Below are 21,964 nucleotides of genomic sequence, written 5' to 3' on the forward strand. Positions count from 1 at the left end.
GAAAATACACAGAGAGTCTGGATTCTGTATGTTACTGTGTTGTCTAAAGAAAATCTAAAGATTTTCTGATTGCTAATAAAGAAATAACAGCTTCTAAGACACACTGTTTTTTGAAAACTTCTGTATTAAACTGACCTATAAATTTAAAAAAATGTCTTGACTTCAAAATGTAAGTCAAAAGATTTGTTATTTTGGAGAAGAGGTTATGCTTTTATTTCCACAGGAAATGAAAGGCTGTGGATTTGTTCTAAGTTAAAGATGATCAGGTTTGATTGAGAAAGACCCCTTGAAAGCCCTGACTACAAACATAAAGAAATAAACCTAGAAGAACTACAATACAAATAATGTGTATTTTACCTGCTCAAACACAAAACAAAAAGGCATCTTTGGCTGACTTGTTTACAATGTACATCTTATACTTGTGTTGATATAGATATGTGTTTACTGTTAAAAGTTTATGTATTTTCAGAACAAATGGATCAGACACCAATAAAAATGGATGGCCCAGGTGATCCAGCATCCAGAACAGCTTCAAGGCTGAAGAATGAGATAATCCAGCCTCACAGATTACTCCAGCAGCACAATTATCCTGACTTTCTCAAGGTTTTCTCAAAGATGCCAACAGGATGTAGTCTAGAGAACAATGCTCATATTCCCAAAAGATGGGTTATGGATGTTTACTATCATTTAAGAGGGGCTGGTTACAAATTGTTATTGGTGTTAGTAAAACAAACAAACAAACAAAAAAGACTAAGCAAAAGAGTTAAATTCAAAAATCTCTTTCTAAAGGAAAAAAGATGGATAAAATTTAGAAATGGTGAAATAAAAGGGTAGATTATTAAATCTATGTTAATCCAAAAAACAACTATTAATTTGAAAATATTTTATATTGGAATGGATTTTGGTTTATTGATACAAATTTAATTTTGTTATACTGTATGTATGTTTCTACTGTTATTTAGATAGGGTATTGTGTTTATGAAGCACATTTAAAAATTTAATAGATAATTAAGAAATATTGATTAATAGTCATCTATAATAGTCAAACTTATAGTCATGTTAGGTATGTTTTCAAGGTCATAAACAGATATATTTAGATAGATAGATGGTCTTCAAACACTTCAAAGACCTACAGAATATGGCATTTAATATGTTTAATAACCTAAGACTTTTTATGACAGTGAGACATGTCTGCTCCTGACAGCACCAATCTACTTCAGAGAAAATGATGGGCATTGAAGAAACTCCGTATGGAGTTTGTTTTCTTTATGGAAAAGGCTAGCCATTTGGGCAGAGAAACTGCCCTTGCCTCAATTGCTGACAGTACAGTGTTCAAACTGGACCAGCAGGATGCAAAAAAAGGAAACTACCAAACCTTGCCAAGACAAGGTAGGGCAGTCCTTCAAAATTCCCTGCTTCCCAGAATTGTCTAGGTCAAAGTTGAATGCTCCAATATTATAAAATAACCTAGTGTGATGGACCAGGCAGCAATATGTCCCTATTGTTAGGTAATATTTCACCCTTCTGGGGTCTTTAATGGAGTTGAAGTCTAGATAGTCATAACTAAAGTTTTCCTTAGTTATGATAAAAGGCAAATAAGGTATAAAACTTTGGAGTCACAAAGATAAGATAAATATTTTATCTAAATTTGCCAGATACAAATGGACTGGATATTTTAACTATAATTCTTACTTAATAACTGTTCTGTTGCATAAAATTTTACTATGTTAAAGCTAAAACTTCCTTTTAATTAGACAAAAAGCAGGAAATGTAGAATATTCTTTTACACTGTGTGAATGTATATCACTATGATTTGTTTAGTAAAGTAGCTGACTGGCCAATAGTTGGACAGGATAAGGTTGGGGGATAGCCACACAAAGAATGCTGGGAAGAAGAAGGATGGAGTCAGAGGAGTAGAGAGCAGATGCAGAGAGAAGCAAGATGGGCATGTTGTATTCATAAAAGCTACTAAGTCATGTGACAAAGCATAGATAAGGAAATATGGGTTAATTTAATTGTAAGAGTTAGATAGTAACAAGCCTGAGCTATTGACCAAGCATTTATAATAAATATGAAACCTCTCTGTGGTTACTTGGGAGCAGTTTGCAGGACAGAAATTTACACCTACAAAATTTCAATGATGTTTCTCACAAAAATGGGAAAAATAACATCCTAAAATTCATAAGGAATGACAGAAAACCTTCAGTAGCTAATGTAATCTTAAGTACAAAGAGTAAAGCTGAATACATTACAATACCTGATTTTAGACTATGCTACAGAACTAAGTAACCAAAACAGAAAGGTAATGTCATGTAAGTAGATACATACAATGTAAGACCAGTGAAAAAAATAGAGAGACAGAAATAAATTTACACATTTATCATCAATTCATTTTTCATAAAGGTGTTAACAGTAACAGGGAATGGAATCAATGCATTCCAAGAAACTAAACTACATAACACAGAAGAATGAAGTTAGACTTAAATTATGCTATATACAAAATCAGGTAAAAAGAAGTCAAGGAATTAAACAGTAGTCCTCAGGTTATAAAATGAATAAAAGAGACTATAAGAGAAAAAGTCCATGAAACACTTAAAAACATCAAAACAACAAAAATAATGACCAAAATGAAGTGAAAATCTTCAAACTAGAAGGGAGATTCACCAAACAATATATCAGATAAGAAATTGATATTCAGAATATATAAAGAATAAAAGCACTGACAAGAGAGAAAACAATTTGGTTGAAAATGGACAAAGGATTTAAACATTTTTTCCCAAAAGAAGACATAATGGCCAACAGATATTTGAAAAAAGAAATACCTTAAATTACTAATGACCAGGAAAAAGAAAATTAAACACAAAATTCCATATTACTTCTCATCTGTGAGAACAGATGCATGAAAAATAGGGACGATTCCACATGTTGGTGATGATCTGAGGAGTGGGGACTTGTGTACTGTTGGTGGCAATGTGAACTAGTACCACTGCTATGGACAGCATATGAAGTTCATTAAAACACTAACAATAGGATTCCCATGTGTTGATCTCACTTGGGTATGTGTCCTAGCAACTGAAATTAGTGTGTTGAAGTGACATCTATATTGTCCTGATCATTGCAGTACTATTCATGATTTCCAAGACATAAAATCCACCAAAGTACCCATAATGGATGAAAGAATTTGAAAATGGATTCACAATGAAATACTATTCGACCTTTAAAAAGGAAAAATAGTTCTGTTATTTGCTACAATAGGGATGAATCTAAAGGGTATTGTACTAAGTAAAATAAGCCAAGAACAGAGATATACATATTTTACAACCTTACTTTAATATGAAATCCTCCCACAAAAAAAAAAAATAAAATTGTTGAGGTAGGGAATAGCATGATTACCAAAGGTTTTGGTGGGGGAAGAGAAGGCAGAGAAAGGGAAGATGTTGGTCAAGAAGGAAGAATTTCAGTTTGGAAGAATCAGTCATAGAGATGGAATGCATAGCATGATACCGTACCTAGTAATAATAAGTTACATAGTTAAAAATTGTTAAATGTGTGGATTTCCAGTGTTCTGCCACAAAGATACAAGTACATGAGGGGTTGGGCATGTTGATGAACTTGTCTTAAACATCCTGTCATATTAGTGTATAATACTCATCATACTCCATAGATGTATACCATTATTCACTGCCAATCAAAATTAAGATGCGGAAGCAGTAGGGTTCTAATTGAACTTCCAAATTGTCATGGAAAAACTGGAGCATTTCTCAGGATTCATCCAGAACACAACAGGACAGTCAAATGACCCCCAAAGGAAGTAGTACTATTAGGAGCTGTGACCTTGTTGGAGGAAGTGAGTCACTGTGGGGGCGGGCTTTGAGGTCTCTTTTGCTCAAGCTTTCCTCACTGTGACTGTCAGTCAACTTCCTGTTGCCTGCAAGATGTAGGACTCTCAGCTCTTCCAGCACGTGTCTGCCTGCATACTGACATGCTCCCTGCCATGATGATAATGGACTGAACCTCTGAAACTGGAAGCAAGCCTCCTCAATTAAATATTTTCCTTATAAGTGTTGCCATGGTTGTCGTGTCTCTTTACAGCAACCCTAAGACATATGTGATTTCATCCTGAAAGACTTATTAATTAAATATACAACAGTGGTGGGTCATGGGAAAATCATAAGGTGTTTTCAAGAGCTGCTTAGGAATTATTCAGCACAATGCAATGTAATTTGTTTAAATGCTAAAAGAAACATTACTCATGATAAAGCTTACAACTTTATATACTCACAAATATACTTAAGAGAAAATATGACAGATCTATATTTATAGCAAGACAAAATGTGGAAGTCTTTTGGCATCACCATTGCTCTGGAAAAATGATGTGAAGAAAAAAGTTAAAACTGGAAATAAGGACAAAACTTGTATTTATCCAGGGGCTGGGGACATGGCTGCAGATAAAAAGCATGTACTCTGGAATCATGCTGGACCAGGTGAAAGGATGAATATGGTGGTGCATGCCTGTCATTCCAGCGTTCCTACAGAGACAGGAGAATCAGCTGGAAGGAAGCTCCCAGGCTGGGGGCCTGGAGTATGCATGCTGCACAGCAGTGGGAAATAACAACAGACCCTGTCTCTACAAGGTGGAAGGCATGAGACAACTCTGGGAAGCTGTCCTTTGACCTCCACAGGCTCCAGTCACCATGCACCACGCACCATGCTCCACACCATGCTCCACACCATGCACCATGCTCCATGTACCATGCTCCATGCATCTGTGCTTGCTCACTCTTTGTCTCTCTTTTTCCACTGCATACTAAGGTTTAAAAGGTAAAATGTCACATTTATTTGATGATGGGATATTTTGCTGAAAAGTTAGTTAGGGATCAAATGAAATACCTTTACATTTACTAAGACAGTTTGAGAAATTTTGAGCAGATGCAAGCAAAATGCATCATACTATAGATGAGCTGAAATCTCAGCACATTGTAATGAGAAAGAATGAGTCAGTTCATGACAAAAGGAAAAAAAGACATTTTTATAGCATATCTAACAAGAAATATTTAGTACACATATAAAGTAAATAAAATATTGCTAAAGGGAGTTAACCAATATTGAACAGATTAAAAAGTGCTAAGAGCCAGGGTGCATCTTAGTAGTACAGTGCCTGCCTAGCATGCTATCAGGCTCTATGTTTGGTTCTTGGTGACTCAACAGATTTTTTAAAAGCCCCTTTATTCCTTGCCAATGGAAAAAAAAATTTTTTTTTAAAGATTTTTTTATTTATTATGTATGCAGTGTTCTGCCTGCATGTATGTCTACAGGCCAGAAGAGGGCACCAGATCTCATTACAGATGGCTGTGAGCCACCATGTGGTTGCTGGGAATTGAACTCAGGACCTCTGGAAGAGCAGCCAGTGCTCTTAACCTCTGAGCCACCTCTCCAGCCGGAAAAAAATTTTTTTTCCCTAAAGTTTAACTTAGGAATTTTACTTATTTTCTTAAAATGAAAAGGATTAGGTAAAAGATCAAGAAAAGGTAATTGGGAAAAACTGATCAAAACAATTCTAAAATTCACCTTTAAATACAAATCACAAAGAATACAGAATCAACAAATAAAGAATAACCACAAACCAAAGATTATTAGAAACATCAGACGTGTAATCTATATCACAAAAATCACAAAAACTAAAAGGAAAGTGATTGGAAGCTGAGACGGAAAGATAGCTAGAAGGAGCAGGAAAGACAGAGAGCCTGGAGCAGCTTCTAACATCAACTAGGGCTGAACACCCACACAAATGTATCACCAATAGGTTAATTTGCTTTATCCTAGAGCTGTGGGATTATTTAACCTAACGCATATCTAACAACACTGTAAATGTTGGTTCTTTGAAGAAGATTATGTACTTCCCTTAAAATCAAAATGAAGTTCAGGTGGATGAGAAAATTAACAGCAATGTTCAGGCACGGGAGTGGGGGACAGCGCGGGAGGTAAGTGTGCCTGTCATTCAAGTCTAGCAATCAGGATGCCAGAGTTCCAGCCAAGGACCCCAAATAAAAACGCTTGGTGTGGCGACATGGCGCCATAATCCTGCCATTAGTACAGGCGAGAAGGGAGGCAGAGGCAGGAGAGTCTCCTGGAAGCTTGTAGGCCATCTAGAGTGTTCAGCAGGGCAGAGAGACACTCTGCTCACAGGTGGAAGGTGAGAAGAGATTCTAGAAGGCTGTTGGTATCCACATGTGCACTTGTACACTAAAACAAAATAAAACATAAAACAAAAAAAGAAAAAAGTTCAGCTATGAAAACTCTACAACCGAAGATGAATGCAATAATAATAATCGCCATGGAAACTGCTCGATGGATTTGACTATGTAGGTCAGTAGACAAGTTAAACAAACTCATCTCTAAAAGCAAAATATTCAGTCAAAACTAAGAAAATCCTAGGGATGAATATGACTAAATGATAATATAAAGAGTGTAAAAAATTGGCCTTTATAGTTATTTAAGGGAAGCAGTAAAAATGAAACTAGAAAAATGAACAAGGGGCATGACTAAAAACTTTGTGTCAAAGAAACACAATATTAATGTTCTAAGAATACTAAAAGCCTCAATTTCACAACCCCAATAATATAAAGTAACAATGGAAGTTAGTTTTTGCCAATTGGGTTGGCAAAGATCAAAATATGGCTATGTGAAATTAATAGAGGAAAGGGTTTCAGGTTTGAGGTTTTACCGGGACACTGAGGTGGATTGCTAATTGGGCAAGAGATTTATTAAAAGACTTATTAGTGTCATATAGAGACAGACAGACAGCAACATGACAAGAGCTCTGAGGAGGGATCAGGTCCACAGGTTAGAGGAGGTGTCCTTTTCTATACATTTTACCAGAAGCAGGAAGTTTATGCCATGTGATTGACAGCTGGTCCCTAGGACCTGCTTGTGCTTGGGATGACTGATTCCTAGGAGGAGTGAGGAAAGGAATCTGTTAGCTTGGGGCCCAGCTGGGGAATCAGCTAGGAAGGTGGAGAGAGCAAGAATCTGCAAAGAGAAGTCAGTAGAGGAGCTTTACAAAATCATGTGTCCCTGGCTGACAACAGGTATCATCAAACATCATCACAGCCAATCCATGTAGCCATCTGAGACAGTCTTATTTCTGAGAAGTCTAAGACCTTTGGCTTCACTGATGAACAATCCTATTTCTAGGATTCCATTCTTAGGAGATAATAAGAGATGTTCTCAAGCAACACACAAACAGGTTCACCTCGGTAATATCTGTAACCCTGAAAATCGGGAGCCAGTCTAAGCATTCTGTAAGAAAGAAAAGGTATGTATGCATATCAGACACACTATAGAATATCCTGTCCACCTAGTGGTTAAACGTGGGTTTTTAAATTTTTCTTTCATTTTTGCAGTTGTGACTGCAAATGACACAGACTCTCATGATATTATTTATGGGGAAGAGAAGATAGGACTTGACATATGTGTGTTGATTTGGCCATGAACAGAGTTTCTATAACCCTATTTTCTGACTATCTACACAAACATAAACTTTAATAACTATTCATGTGCACAAATAGAAAACTATTGGAAGAAAATTTATCCATATCATTTGTCTATCAACTTTATTTGTAAAATATTTCTCTCTCTCTCTCTCTCTCTCTCTCTCTCTCTCTCTCTCTCTCTCTCTCTCTCTCTCTCTCTCTCTCTCTCTCTGTGTGTGTGTGTGTGCAGTATTCACAGGGACCAGAGAGGGCAGCAGATTCCTTGGAGCTGGAGTCATAGGCAGTTGTGACATGGATGCTGAGAACTAAATTCAGGTCCTCCGAAAGAGTAGCAAGTGTTGTTAACTGCTGAGCCATCCCTCCAGCCCTGTTGTCCACCATCTTTTCAAACTCAACCCATACCTCTTTATAATTGGATTTATTTATACATATACTACTTTTACAGCAAAAGACTGGGAAAATCTTGTGACTGATAATAAAACGATCCAGTGCTGGGTTTTTACCACCCACACCTCTCCATTAGCTGGTCATTAGCAGCCTTGAAATTGCATCTTAGAAGGCACATGTTAATTATAAAATTTCCCTGAGATATTGTTACAGAATCCCAGTACCCTGATAAGGAGAATGAGATGGTCCCAAGGCCTACCTCCAGTGAGTTATCACTCCACAGAAACTTCTTAGATACCTCAGACATGCATGGTGTTATTCTACATGCTCCCTCCCATTCCTTTCGATTTTAAATGGATCTCTGTCCTTTCTGGGGGGATGATATTGTGATCCCCCTTTTATCAGCTACTGTTTCATTTGGAATGCAAAGGGACTGAAAACTCTTGGTATTCACATTTTGGAATGCCTTTGGAAGGCAGCTGGATTCTGAGCAACTATTTTTCTTAGACATTATTATTACTTTTTAAAAGTTATTTAGTAGAACTAGTAACCTAGCAGGTGTCTAAGACTGTGGAGATAAAATTAAATGGATTGCATACTCTGCTATATTTGAGGTACAATGTTCTCTCTCTCTCTCTCTCTCTCTCTCTCTCTCTCTCTCTCTCTCTCTCTCTCTCTCTCTCTCTCTGTGATTTTAAGAAATGCACAATTAAAGAGATGTACTAGCTGTTCTCCAGGGTGGACCAGCTTCTGCACTCTGGGAAATAAACCCAGGGCAGAGAGGGGAGCGTTGGAACCGGAAATCCCCCATGGCTATATGATCATGGTAACTCATATGTTTTCTGAGCTCATTTTCTTCTTATATATGTTGGGACTACAAATATCTGCCTCCAAAGGCCTGTGAAGATTTAGTGAAATAATATCTTTGTGGAATGCGTACAGCAAGGCCTGCACATAACTGACACTTAATAAATGCTAATTTCTTTCCTTTCTCCTTTCAGTAACCTGATTTAAATGCTTCATTTGAGATTCATAGCTCGCCTACCTGAGTTAATTTTTAAAACACATTAATTTTCATGATACCTGAAGGAAATAATACCTAACAACTGTATTCTAACTTTGACTTTTCTATCATTTTTTCATAGTTATCTAATAAAAAGCTCAAATTATTATTTCCTTTAATTTACTGACAAGGAAACAGAGGCACAGAAGGGCTGAGCTGTTTGCCTAAAGTCAAATAAAGGAGACAGAATCAATATTTGTTGAGTGAACAGATGAACTGAAATCGGCCTCAGATCCACACACGGCTCAACCCTGCATCTTCTGCATTTCCACTTCAATTTGCATTTCCAGTTCTTGGGAATTGTGGATAAAAATGAAGTCGAGTTGCTGTTTCCAGGAAGGGACACTGTGTCTTTCAGAATTGTTGGAGAAATCACAAGCATTGTTCACCTGAACAGGCGGGGAGAAGGGCCTGGATGGTACCGACACAACAGGCTTTCTTGTAAGGGTGAGCTCATTCTTTTCAACAGCGTTGGGAGGGAGAACCCATCAAGATAGTGTGTTCTCTTGATGATTTCAATGAATTATCATGGAAATGAGTTTCAGAAGAGAGGTAATGCTTTGTGATAATAGCCCGATAATGCCATTAGCTATGAACTGTAATTGTAATAGCATTAGTCAAATGAATATATCTGATATTAATTTGAGTGTCAAATATTTCTGTAAGGTTCTTCTTGTTAATTAAACATCAGCCTGGGCATTATTAATTCACCATCTATCCAGTCTTTGCACACAGTAGGCACCCAATATGTATTTGTGGACTGAATTAATAAATCAGTCCGTAAGTGGAGTTACTAAAAATAACAAAATGCTAAATTCTAGTACTTTCATGGGTACAACAAGAACTTTTAAAGATTTATTTGTACTATTTTTAATTATGTGTCTATGTGTGGGTATGTGCACCTGAGTGCACACCATCAGACAACTAAGACTAGAGTTACAGCCAGGTGTGAGCAACCTGACTTCACCATTGGGAATGAAATGTGGTCCTCCACAAGAGCAGTGCATGCTCTTGACCATTGATCCATGTCCCCACTCCAGAAGTGTTTCTTTTGTCCAGCAGCTGCTTGTTTTTAAAGTCTTTCATTTGTAACTCAATTCAACTGAGAGTAGAGTCTACAAATTTTAAATTTCAGAAGAGAGACTTTCTCTTCTTCTTCTGCATATTTAGAAGGAAGGATATTTTCCTCCACCTTAATTGGAGTGTGGAGGCCTTTTCAGCCTGAGTCCGCTGTAGGAGGCTCGCTGTGTGCTTCATAAAGAAAATAGGGTGGTGCCCCAAAGGAGGCGGCGCACCTGCGTTCATTCATGCCTGGCTTCTCCATTCTCTTCTGAGCCTTCCTTCCAGAAGTCCAGCTCTGTGTGTTGGTCCCTGACCGAGCCTCCATTCCCTCTTCATCAGTGCTTCAGCTCCGTCAGTCCCCACATTCCCTCCTTTCTTTGGCAACATGTTCCTTCTCTACCTCCATTGGGTGTGCTCATCATTCGAGTACACTCAAACGTAGAATAAAAGTAGCTTGAGTCTGTACCTGAGGTTCCCTGATAAACTCGGACTTCTCAGTTGAGTTTTGGGACAGTGAGTTTTTTATTTTAGGGTAAGTATGTCTTCAGTATTGCACAGGTCATTCTTTGCATATTTATGTCTCTGGTAGTGTATGGGACATATTAAAACGCTGAATAATTCATTCACTTTGTATCTGAAATTAAAATTTAACTGCATACACAGTATTTTGATTTGCTAAATCTGACAACTTCACCCACATCCCCTTCCAGATGTCACTTATCTCTTAAATCTTCTCAGTCCTAAATTCTTCAAAAGAGAGCCCCGTTATTCCCTTGCTTACCTAGTTACTCTGCAGCCCACTTCGATCTAGTTCCCACTCCCGCTTTAACATAGAGGTGGCTCTAATGGATGCTGTGAGCTCCTTCTTCATCCTGTTTGCTTTCACAGAAGCATTTGATGCCATAATACACTTGAAGCAACCTCTTAGGTTTAGTGAAAAAATGCACACATATATGCACATGTACACATTCACTACATATGTATCTATACAATCCATATATGTACACATACATACTTAGGTGTGTGTGTATCTATATATATACCACATATATAATATAATATAATATAATACACATCACACACACACACACACACACACACACACACACACACACACACACACACACATTCTACTCCCCCAAACACCCTGGTGAAGGCTATCTTTCTTCAGCTTCCTTCAGCAGACTTTCCTATCTCATCATCTTCTTGAACACTTCAGATCTAAACTTTGAGCCCAGGGATTTTTTTTCTCTTCATTTTTAGTGTTCACACTTGGTAATTTCATTCAGTCTTATGGCTTCAAATATTATTTTTGTGCCAAATATTTTTGTATTTCTCTACCTAGTCAACGTCTTCCTTTTTTAAGCTTTGGGTGTTTCTATCTAGATGACTTTCCAGTATGGCAAACTTAATGTGTTAAGTGTCGTAGCGTATTCTCCTTCCAAGTCTTTTTCATTTAGTAAACAGAATCTTTTCCTACCCAGAGCGTTCTTAGGCAGCTGGTGTTTCTGTAATTCCACCTCCTCCCTCCTGCACCTACTGATTTTCAAAACGATCCCAAAGCAGTGCTGGTACCACCTCTGAGGCAGAGCTATGCCGTCTACGTCTCCTCCCCTCCCTAGTCCTCTGCTTCATTCATACCTTCATTTGCCTGTATTATTTTTGTGTTCTTCCCCCTTTTATTCTCTCTTCCCAATCATACTACATCCACAGAAACCTACCTTTAAATACCAGTAGAAAGCATCACTCACCCAGTGTCTTTACGATTCACTGCAATGCCTTAATGACTCACTGTAAGTCAAAGGTCCCCTATTATTTTACCCCTGTATAGCTCCACGATGTAATGCCAGTCTCTTCGTTGCCAGGTATTTTTAGCTTACTAGCATTTTATGGGCTCCTTGGATGCAACTAATGATTCTCTACTTCTAGGCCCTGTCATGGGACTCTTTAGCAGGAATAGGTCAGGGATAGGCTCACCATGTAGAAACCACGTGACCTTCTAATCTTGGCTTCAGTGTAATTTCCAGATACTCTTTGCATGAAGATGCCCGTGTGTCTGATTCTATCTCGCTCTATACATTGGCCATGAAGAAAAGGTGTCATTCATGATACAAATCCATGAAGCCAAGAAGATCCCCAGGCACTGTTTCATGTCACCTTATTTAGAGCTGGGTCTGAGATGGAAGTAGACTGTGAGAACGAAACTTTGCATCATGGATGTTTTCTTTCCTAAAGAATTATTGAAATACTACAGCCAACCACATCTAACATACACCTCACTGACCTGGAAGACACCGGTACCTCATTTAAATTATAGCAACATTAACGACATGTCATTATCTTTGCTTATCCACACTGTGTGTGTATTATCTTGTAAGCCATTCTACTTTATTCCCTGTAGTTCTTATAAAGGTTTTGGAAGGAAAGTTATTATAAAGCCATTGTAGAGGAATAGCTCAAGCTCAGAAAAAAAAGAAAAACAAAACTTAAGGCTATGGAGATGGTTCAGTGGGTAAGAACTTGTGCAAGTGTGAGGACCTGAGTTCAAATCCCAAGAACACACTTGTCTGTATCCCCAGTGCACCTGTGGGATGATGGGACTTGGAGACAGAATTTCAGGAAGCTAGCATGCCAAACACAGCATTAAACTACGAAGAGACCCTACCTCACACAAGTTTGACGATAAGGACCAACCCCTGAGGTTGTCCTCTGACTTCTGCACACACGCACGCTCGCACACACACATACACACACACATACATATATACACACGCATACGCATACATACCCACACACATACACACACACATGCATATACACACACATGCACACATGCACACACACATACACACATGCACACACACATACACACACATACATACACATATACACACAGACATACACACACATGTACACACACATACACACACATACACACACGTACATATATATGCACACACATATGCACACATACCCACACACATACATACACATACACACATACATACATACACACACATACACACATGCACACATATACACACATACACACACATACATACACACACATACACACATGCACACATATACACACATACACACACATACACACATGCACACATATACACACAAACACACACACATACACACATACATACACACACACCGTGTCACAAAATTTAAAAAATAATAGGATATTATACACCCTTTTCCACATTTTGTGAGCCAATAGCAATGGTTAATGACTGCCTAAAGCCTAATGGGTAATTTTGGGTTCTTTCTTGGTACTTTTATCAACTTAAATATTCCTAGGTAGTAAGACAGATTTTTGTGGGGGCAAAGGTTGAGGATGTAGGAAAAACTGTATCTGGGACTTATAACACTGTCATATCAGGGGGACCCTATATCTAATTTTGACTGAGACGCATGAGCAGAGTTTACCATAGAGGCTGCAGAGGGCCTGTCCACTCAGACATGGCCCTAACCACAGCTGGCTTAGGGGGCGGTAGGGTACCGCTTTCCCACTTCAAGGTCTATGCCTCCATTATCTTAAAACACATATGTAATTAAAAGCCCAGTCATAGATGTGGATTGGAAGAAACACATTCAGAAAAAAGACACAGACCTATGAAATTCAGTTGACTACTTTTCCACACGGAGAAAGTATTTTCTCCTTTCAAGTTCCCTGTGACTGCGAATTCCTGTTTCAAGAGTAACTCTGTGATTCACGCTGACATGGCTGTCAGTGCCCTCAATTCCTGTAGATATTTAAATGAGAATTTTAAAAGATCTCATTTTTAATTTAAAATGGTCTTGATTTGAATTAAACAGCTAAATTCTTTGTACTTTTCCTTGAAACTGGAGTAGGTGAGACCGAGGGGACAGGGACACAAAGCTTGACCCTTCCCTCTGACCGGTTGTCCCCTTCCTTCAGGCATTTCCATCAAGTCTGTAACTGAGATGTCATTTCTTCCTGAATTTCCATTTTGTTATTTTTGTCAAAAGGTGAGTTTGGAGTCACGAGTGTGAGGAAATTGATCTTGCTCCTAATGGGATGGAGTCGGCACAGGCGGTTTGACTGGCTTCTCGGCTGCCTTCTATTAGCATCGCTACTTTTAGAGAAACCGTTCCTGAAGTGATTAGTGTAGGAGGGCGGGTTTAGTCTCGTGTCTTCTCCTTCAGAACGCGCCGAGGGAGCGATCCCAGAAGGATCAGATTTCTCACTTGTACCGAAAATGTCACTCTAACAGTTATCTCGTGCACAGTTGAGTTTTGAGAAATCCTTTGAATTTACCGCATTCACACCATTTCTCTATCACTGTGCTAAAAATGACTAATGTAGCTTGGAGCCAGTGAGACTGTGATAGCTGATTGCCAACCCCCATACAGACACACACACACACACACACACACACACACACACACACACACACACACACACATACACACACACACACACACACACACTGCTGACATGGATTCTTAAAGGCTGAAAATACCATAAATGCTGCTTGGAACCCTGGAGAGGGGTGTGTGTCAAGTACCTAAAACCCATCCCAAAGTTGGTTTTATTCTGGTCAGTCCTGTTCCACAGTCATCTGGTCATGTGACTGACTCGGTGTACCTGATTTTCAGGAGACTGTACCGTTTTAATGTGTGACAGTTTTATATTTAAAACTAAACCCTGGCATTGGAATTTTGAAAGGCTTTATTTAATTTTATCCTCTAATCATCTCTGGGGAAAATAAAAAGCATTGCCCCGTTTTTAATTAAGAGAAAATAGTCTTGGAGGGATAATGATTTACCCAAAGTGATGTTTGTAGTCAAAGGCCCATTCTCTTTAGGGGACACTAATTAGTCACTGAAAGCCAGCATAGGATCAGAAGAACAGATCATTTAATGAAACTCATTTCCTTTCTTGAATTATGTTCTAATGGGTAAGGGGGTTGTCACAAACACAGAAAGAGCCCACTCCCAGGAAAGCATGACAAAACCTCCTGTGATGTCATTTAGGGAGGGAAGAGGAAGTGTTTGGGCGGAATGAGAGTAATTAGGTGAACTGGGAACTGATTAGATCCACAAGGGGAGGATTAAGTTGGTTGTCATTAACTTGCCGTGAGGTCTGTGGGAATTTTCCATAGGGCTCTATTTTCAGGTCTGTCCAATTCAACAACTGTGTCAATTACCTGGGAGAAGTCGAGGGGCTTGCTTACTAAACCTGCAGACAACACAAGAAAGATCAGCAATTCACTGGGTGACAGAATCAAGTTCCAAAAATGTCTATTTTTCAGCATGATGGGTTGACACTTATTAAGGAGAAGGATAACATCCCATATTTAATTAGGGAAAAACACCCGATGAGTGCAGCTTAATGCGGGAGCAACTGCCAAAACAAGGAGAGGGAGTTTTAGGTTTTAATTGACCACAAGCATGATGTAACTACTGAGCAACTCACACAGTATCCGTGGAGGGTGGGCTGGGGTGGAGATGAGAGCAAGGCAGACAGAGCAGGCCGGTAAAGAGCCTGTGTGTGCCTATTTTGAGTCGTGTGCTTGAATTTGGAAGATATTGACAAATGGTTGTTTAATGGATGCAGGGTGGCAGGGCAAGAGCGGGAACTGTGTGAATGAAGAGAAAGAAAGACGGCTCGTCTATAAAACAAGGGGATTGTGACTGCACAATAGCTGTGACTATTAATTACTTAATTCTCAGAACAATACAACGTATTATTTATTATGATGATGATGGACATGGACACAGAACATGAAGGGAGACTGTCTTGATTCAGACTGAGGTGGTCTGACCCAAGAGTGTATGACATGCTATTTCTCTGCATATTAACCAACACATATAGTAAGAAGTCAGGTTTATTCCATGCAATATACTTATCAATAGAAGGCAGTCAGAGCCCATTGCCAAGCAGAGACATTTCCTGTATGCCAAGGGGTGACTCAGCTTCTATTTCTGGCACAAGGTTAGATTTGATGTGATGTGAGGCATTATCCAAATGAAAGATTCTAATTTCTCGAGATATGATTTGATGTTACTCAGTTTTATTATGAACAGAAAATAAGAGCCTTGAAAAGAAAGTAAGTTAATTAATTGCCAGTTAGTTTAAATGGTGGTAACGTTAGCACATGTTTAGAATGTTTGACCTCACAATCCAATTTGGTAAGTGTCTTTGGTAACCTTTCTTTTAAGGTCATCAAAACTTTGCCCATTATATAAACTGTGTTTCTCCATTTTCTACTCTGTCTAGAATAGGATCAATATTACCTCATGTGGACACTGGCAGACAGAGGTTACACAGTAAGAATTAAATATGTCTTTATAAAGTCCTCATGCTTGAGCACTTCTACATTGCTTAGTATGTTAAATGATTTGAGCATGCTGGGGGAATCAGGTCTCTTTCAGACACAAGCTGAAATGCACAGAGCACTTTGTTATTTTTTCTACCTTAATTATGCCATTAAAAAGCAAAGATAATGCTATGACCTTCACCAAGTTTTATAATAACGCTAACAATGAAAGTAAAGGCATCTACCCCAGCTAAGACTCCTCGCAATGGCAAATGTATAGCCTGAACTGGCCATTTCCATATTGGTGCCTAGTCCAATTGTTATTGGTGCCTAGCCCAATGAAGAGAGGCTTCCTCTAGTAACTGATGGAAACAGATGCAGTCCCGTGGCCAAACATTAGGCAGAGTTTGGGAAATACGGCAAAGAGGGGAAGAAAGGATTGTAGGAGCCAGAGGGTGTTGTGGACTATTATTTTAAAATATGTTACATTCATTTGTGCTGTGGAATATTTGTTTAATGATGCAAAGATGTGTTGTATTATTTTATGTTGCATTTGTTTAACTCTGTGATGCTGTGTTGCTCTGCCTGTCTAAAACATCTGATTGGTCTAATAAAGAGTGGAATGGCCAATAGCTAGGCAGGAGAGAGATAGGCAGGGTTGCCAGGCAGAGAGAATACATAGAAGGAGAATAAAAGAAGATGGAGGAGCAAGAAAAGGAGAAGGAGATGATGCCGGGGTCAGCCACCCACCCACACAGACACAGAGCCAGACACAGAATAAGAAAAGATATATAGAAATAGAGAAAAGCTCAAAGGCAAAGGTAGATGGAATAATTTAAATTAAGACAAACTGTCTAGAAACAAGCCAAGCTAAGACCAGGTGGTATAAGAAAGAATAAGTCTCTGTGTATTTATTTGGGAGCTGGATGGCAGGACCCCAAAAGAGAAAAGAGTAAACAAAACAAAACAAACAAAAAACCCCACACAACTACAAGAGGGGTCTAGAACATCACAATAAAACTCACAGAATCAACTAACCTTGGCTCATAGGGGCTCAAAGAGACTGAACTGACAACCAGGGAGCCCGCACAGGACTGACCTAGGCCCTCTGCATATATTTTGCATATATATTACAGTTGTGTAGCTTGGTTCTCTTGTAGGACTCCTAACTGTGGAACAGGGGCTGCCTCCAACTCTTTTACTGGCTTCTGAGACCCTGCTCCTCACACTGGGTTGCTTTACCCAGCCTTAATAAATGAGGAGGTGCTTAGTCTTACTGCAACTTGATATGCATGCCATGTTTTGTTGATACTCATGGGAGATCTACCCTTTCTTAAACAGAAAAAAGAAGAGTGGACTGGGGTGTGGGAACAGAGGGGAATGGGAAGAGGGACTAGGAGAGGAGGGAGAGAAAACTGCAGTCAGGATGTAATATATGATAGAAGACTAAAATAAATAAATAAATCTTTTAGAAATATATAAAAAAGTAAAATCTACTATGCAACGCAAATTATCAATGACAATTTTGATTGTCAATGAAATCTTTCTACAGAAAGGATGCAGTTTAATGTGTTAAGAGGCAGCCTATAAAGTGAGAGAGGGTCTTTGGCAGCTATATATCTGACAGAAGATTGATATCCAGAATTTGCAAAGAATTAAAAAATTCTTTTTAAATTAACAAGAAAACAAATAATCCAATCAAAATGGACTAATGAAATAAACAGACAGTTTTCAAAGATGAACTCCAAGCAACTGAGAAACATAAGGAAGAAACATTTAACCTCACTTGCTGCTGAAGAAGTACAAATATAAACTTTGTTGAGATTCAGGATGTCAGTCACTGAGAACCAACAACACATACTGTAACTGAGGATGTGGGTGTCTCAGTTGTAGCAGGACTCTTAAAAGTTCTTATTAATAAAATCAAACCCGAGACGAGTTATTGGTAGATCAGAGAGACAGAACAAGCCACAGCTATCTCACCTTGCTGGATCCTCAGCTGGTCTTGTCTCCTCAGACTGGAGGCCTCTGAGTCCTCATCCGGAATGGGTCTCAGCTGAATTACTGCTCAAAAGCCTGAATGTTTAACCAGCCAAAATCTTCTAGTTTCTGGTCCTCACGCCTTATATATCTTTCTGCCTTCTACCACCACTCCCTGGGATTAAAGGCTGGCTTTCTGGGATTAAAGGCGTGTGTCACCATGCTTGGCTATTTCCAATGTGGCCTTGAACTCACAGAGATCCAGAGGGATTTCTATCTCTGGAATGCTAGGATTAAAGGTGTGAGTGCCACCATTTTCTAGCCTTTGTATCTAGTGGCTGTCTGTTCTCTGACCCCAGATACATTTATTAGAGTACATAATATTTTGGGGAACACAATACCACCACACTCAGTCACTGTTCTATTGCTGTGAATCAACACTGCGACCAAGCAGCTCTTTTACAAGAAGGTATTTAATTGGGGACTTGCTGAAAGTTTCAGAGGTTTAGTCCATTTTTTTAGGGTTAGGGTTTCTATTGCTGTGAAGAGACACCATGTTTATAAAGGAAAACATCTAATTGGGGCTGGCTTACAGTTTCAGAGGTTCAGTTCATTGTCTTCTTGGCAGCCTGCAGGCAGACATGGAGCTGGAGAAGGAACTGAAAGCTCTACATCTTGATTCACAGGCAGCAGAAACAACTGGAAGTAGCTTGAGCGTATATGAGACCTCAAAGACTGCCTCCATAGTGACACACTTTCTCCAACAAGACCATACCTCCCCAACAAGGCCATACCTCTTAATAGTGCCACTCCCTATGGGCCAAGCACTCAAACACTTTTGAGTCTGTGAGGGCCATTCCTATTCTAACCACCATATCCAGTATTATCATGGTGGGAAGCATGGCGGCACACATGGTGCTGTAGCAGTAGCTAAGAGCTACATACTAATCTAAAGGCTGGAAGAGAGAGGCTGGCCTGGGGTAGGTTTTTGAAACCTCAAAGCTCACCCCCAGTGACGCCCTTCCTCCAACAAAGCCAAACCTCCCAATCCTTCTCAAACAGTGTCATTCTCTGATGACTAATCATTCAAATATATAAGCCAATGGGGGCCATTCTTATTCAAACCACCACAGTGGGAGACAGGAAATCCTGTACACTGCTAATGGGAAGATAAATGAGTCTGCTCTCCATGGAAACCAGTATGGAAGTTTCTCAAAAATCTAAAAATAGATCAACCGTGTGACCTAGCTCTATCACTCCCGAGTATTCACCCAAAGGACTCCAAATCAACACACCACAGAGACACTTTCACATCAATGTTTATTGCAGGCTCACGATAGCCAAGTTATGTCAACAAGCTAGGTGTGCAACAGGGGAATGAATGGATGAAGAAAATGTGGTGTATGTATACAACAGGATGCTTGCCAGCCATGAAGAAGAATGGAGTCATGTCATTTGCTGGGGATTGTTTGTGGCTGAAGGTTATCATATTAAGCAAATCAAGCTTATTAAGCAAACTTCTTGTGAATGCACAAAAGGGAAGGGGGAGGGGTAAGAAAAGGCAGTGTAGGGGCAACAGGGATGGGAGTGTATATGTAATACACAATATCTATTCAGGAGGTTTTCTTTTTTTAATTAATACTACACACACACACACACACACACACACACACACACACACACACACACACACCATAAATGTTTGCAGGAACAACCTTGTCGAAGATTTTGACAGCTCTGCTTCCTGGGAGACATTTTTGTTTCTAAATTTCTTGAGAGAGTAGAGAATCTTTGTTTTTCATGGTGGGTGACTCATATCCTACATATTAATTTATGGTAACAGATGACTCTTGATGGAGGGGGGGGGCAGGTGTTACAGTTTGTGTGATGAAATGACTCAGAATAGAACTGACTAACCAAAAACATAAATCACACAATTTAGATGTCTAAATTGGGGTGAAGGGAAGGAGAAAGGTGACTGTATCTAACAATGATTTGGCCAACCTTGCCTGCCTAACCAAGCCCCAGTAAAAATGATGAGAACTTGGTCTAATGAGTTTTGGGGCTGGGAGAATTCTTCGTTTGATGATACACTGATGGGCTGGGCAGGTACTGGGTCCTTTTAAATGAAACATCTTCAGTTGTAGGGCATCTCAGGCTTGTAATTTGTGCTTCTCCTTACGTACATTTGAATGCATCTTCTTTTATAATAAAGCAGTAATCAAAAAGGCTGAAGGTGGGGGCCTATGAGAGGGCTCAGTGGGTAAAGGCACTCGCCAATAAGTCCAAGACTCAAGTTTGATTTTCAGAATCCACGTGGTAGAGAGAGAACTGACTCCTGCGGGCGTTCCTCTAACCATAACACTTATACTATGGCACACAACCTCATCCTCATACAGATGCACAAATACAAAATAAAAGCACAGGAAAACTTAAAGTACAGGGCTGAGGATGCAGTAGTTGGCAGAGGGCTTGCCTGGTGGACAGGAAGCCCTGGGTTCAATCCACAGCAGTGCCTAAATTGGGTGTGGTGGTGGTACCTGTCTGTCATCCCAGCACACAGGAGGCTGAGGCAGGCTTCTCCTAGCAAAAGGCAACAATAGTGTGGCTGCATCTGAGCTGTGATCAGCTCCTATGGAATTCAGCTCTCTGTTAAGGCAGTCTTTGGAGATGCTGCTCCATTAGGCTCCGTTTTCCTGGCCCGTGGAGACAGTTTTTCCCATTGCTCCTGTTCACTGAGCCCCCTTTGAGTAGTAGTAATTGAATGAACTTGGGTTCAGTGATAGCTGGCACCAAGTTGTGGCTGGTGGATAACATGCAGGAATTGGGAAGAGAATTGAGGAAGATTGATCTCACTCTGGGCAAGATGCTTATTATTAAATATTTAATAATATTTGACTTTGCAGTTCTTCTGGTGTGTATCAGATGAGATTTGATTGTAGAAACGCTCTTTGTACATTTATCTGTATATTTATTTATTCTGCATCTCTCTTAGTGCCCCTATTGAGTCTGTCCCATTATTACCTTCTGCCATGTGTGTTCCAAGGATGGCATTCAGATCGTCAGGATTGAAAGCAAGCCCCTTTACCTACTGAACCATCATACTAGCCTTGTAGAAATCTTTTAAAGCCAATGAATTTCAGGATTGTTTTCATTAAGCAACATGAAATGAGGAAACATGTTTAGCATGTGAAGTGTTTAGATGCAAGTTTAGGTGAGACTTCTTCAGGTCATTTATAAAATCTTGAAAGGAATACTTTATTACAGTTAAACTAGCCATCAGAGGTCAAACACTCTAAGTTCTGGAGCTAATGTTGCCAATTTGGATTTGAGTTCTCTGAGAATCACAACAATATTGCACACCATTCTGTGTGACATGGGTCTTGAGACACAGTCATTGAGTACCCCACACATGCTTTTGCTTAATTTTCTTAGATACTTAAAGGGAAGGGTTGTCCTTGTCAACCAGTCAATTAAAATCGGCAGATTTTACCAAACCTGTTATATTAATCATTCTTGATGTTAGTGCTTCCCTGAATCACTGGAAATCTCCTAGGGCCTTGGGAGTGTTTATTTTGCTAGCCCTGGCATGACAATACCCCATACAGTGCCCAGAACACAGTGGGTTCTTGATAAGTACTTTCTGAACTTTGTGTTGAATTTGTCTCTGAGGGGCTATT

General features: G+C 39.4%; 1 protein-coding gene across 1 annotated transcript in view; it reads right to left on the reverse strand.

Annotated features, from left to right (window-relative positions):
* The window catches only part of Slc15a5 (solute carrier family 15 member 5), a 100,413-nt gene that overhangs the window by 19,647 nt on the left and 58,802 nt on the right, over positions 1–21,964 (reverse strand).

Source organism: Peromyscus maniculatus, chromosome 3 (assembly GCF_049852395.1).
Source record: "Peromyscus maniculatus bairdii isolate BWxNUB_F1_BW_parent chromosome 3, HU_Pman_BW_mat_3.1, whole genome shotgun sequence".
In the NCBI taxonomy this organism is placed as follows: domain Eukaryota; kingdom Metazoa; phylum Chordata; class Mammalia; order Rodentia; family Cricetidae; genus Peromyscus; species Peromyscus maniculatus.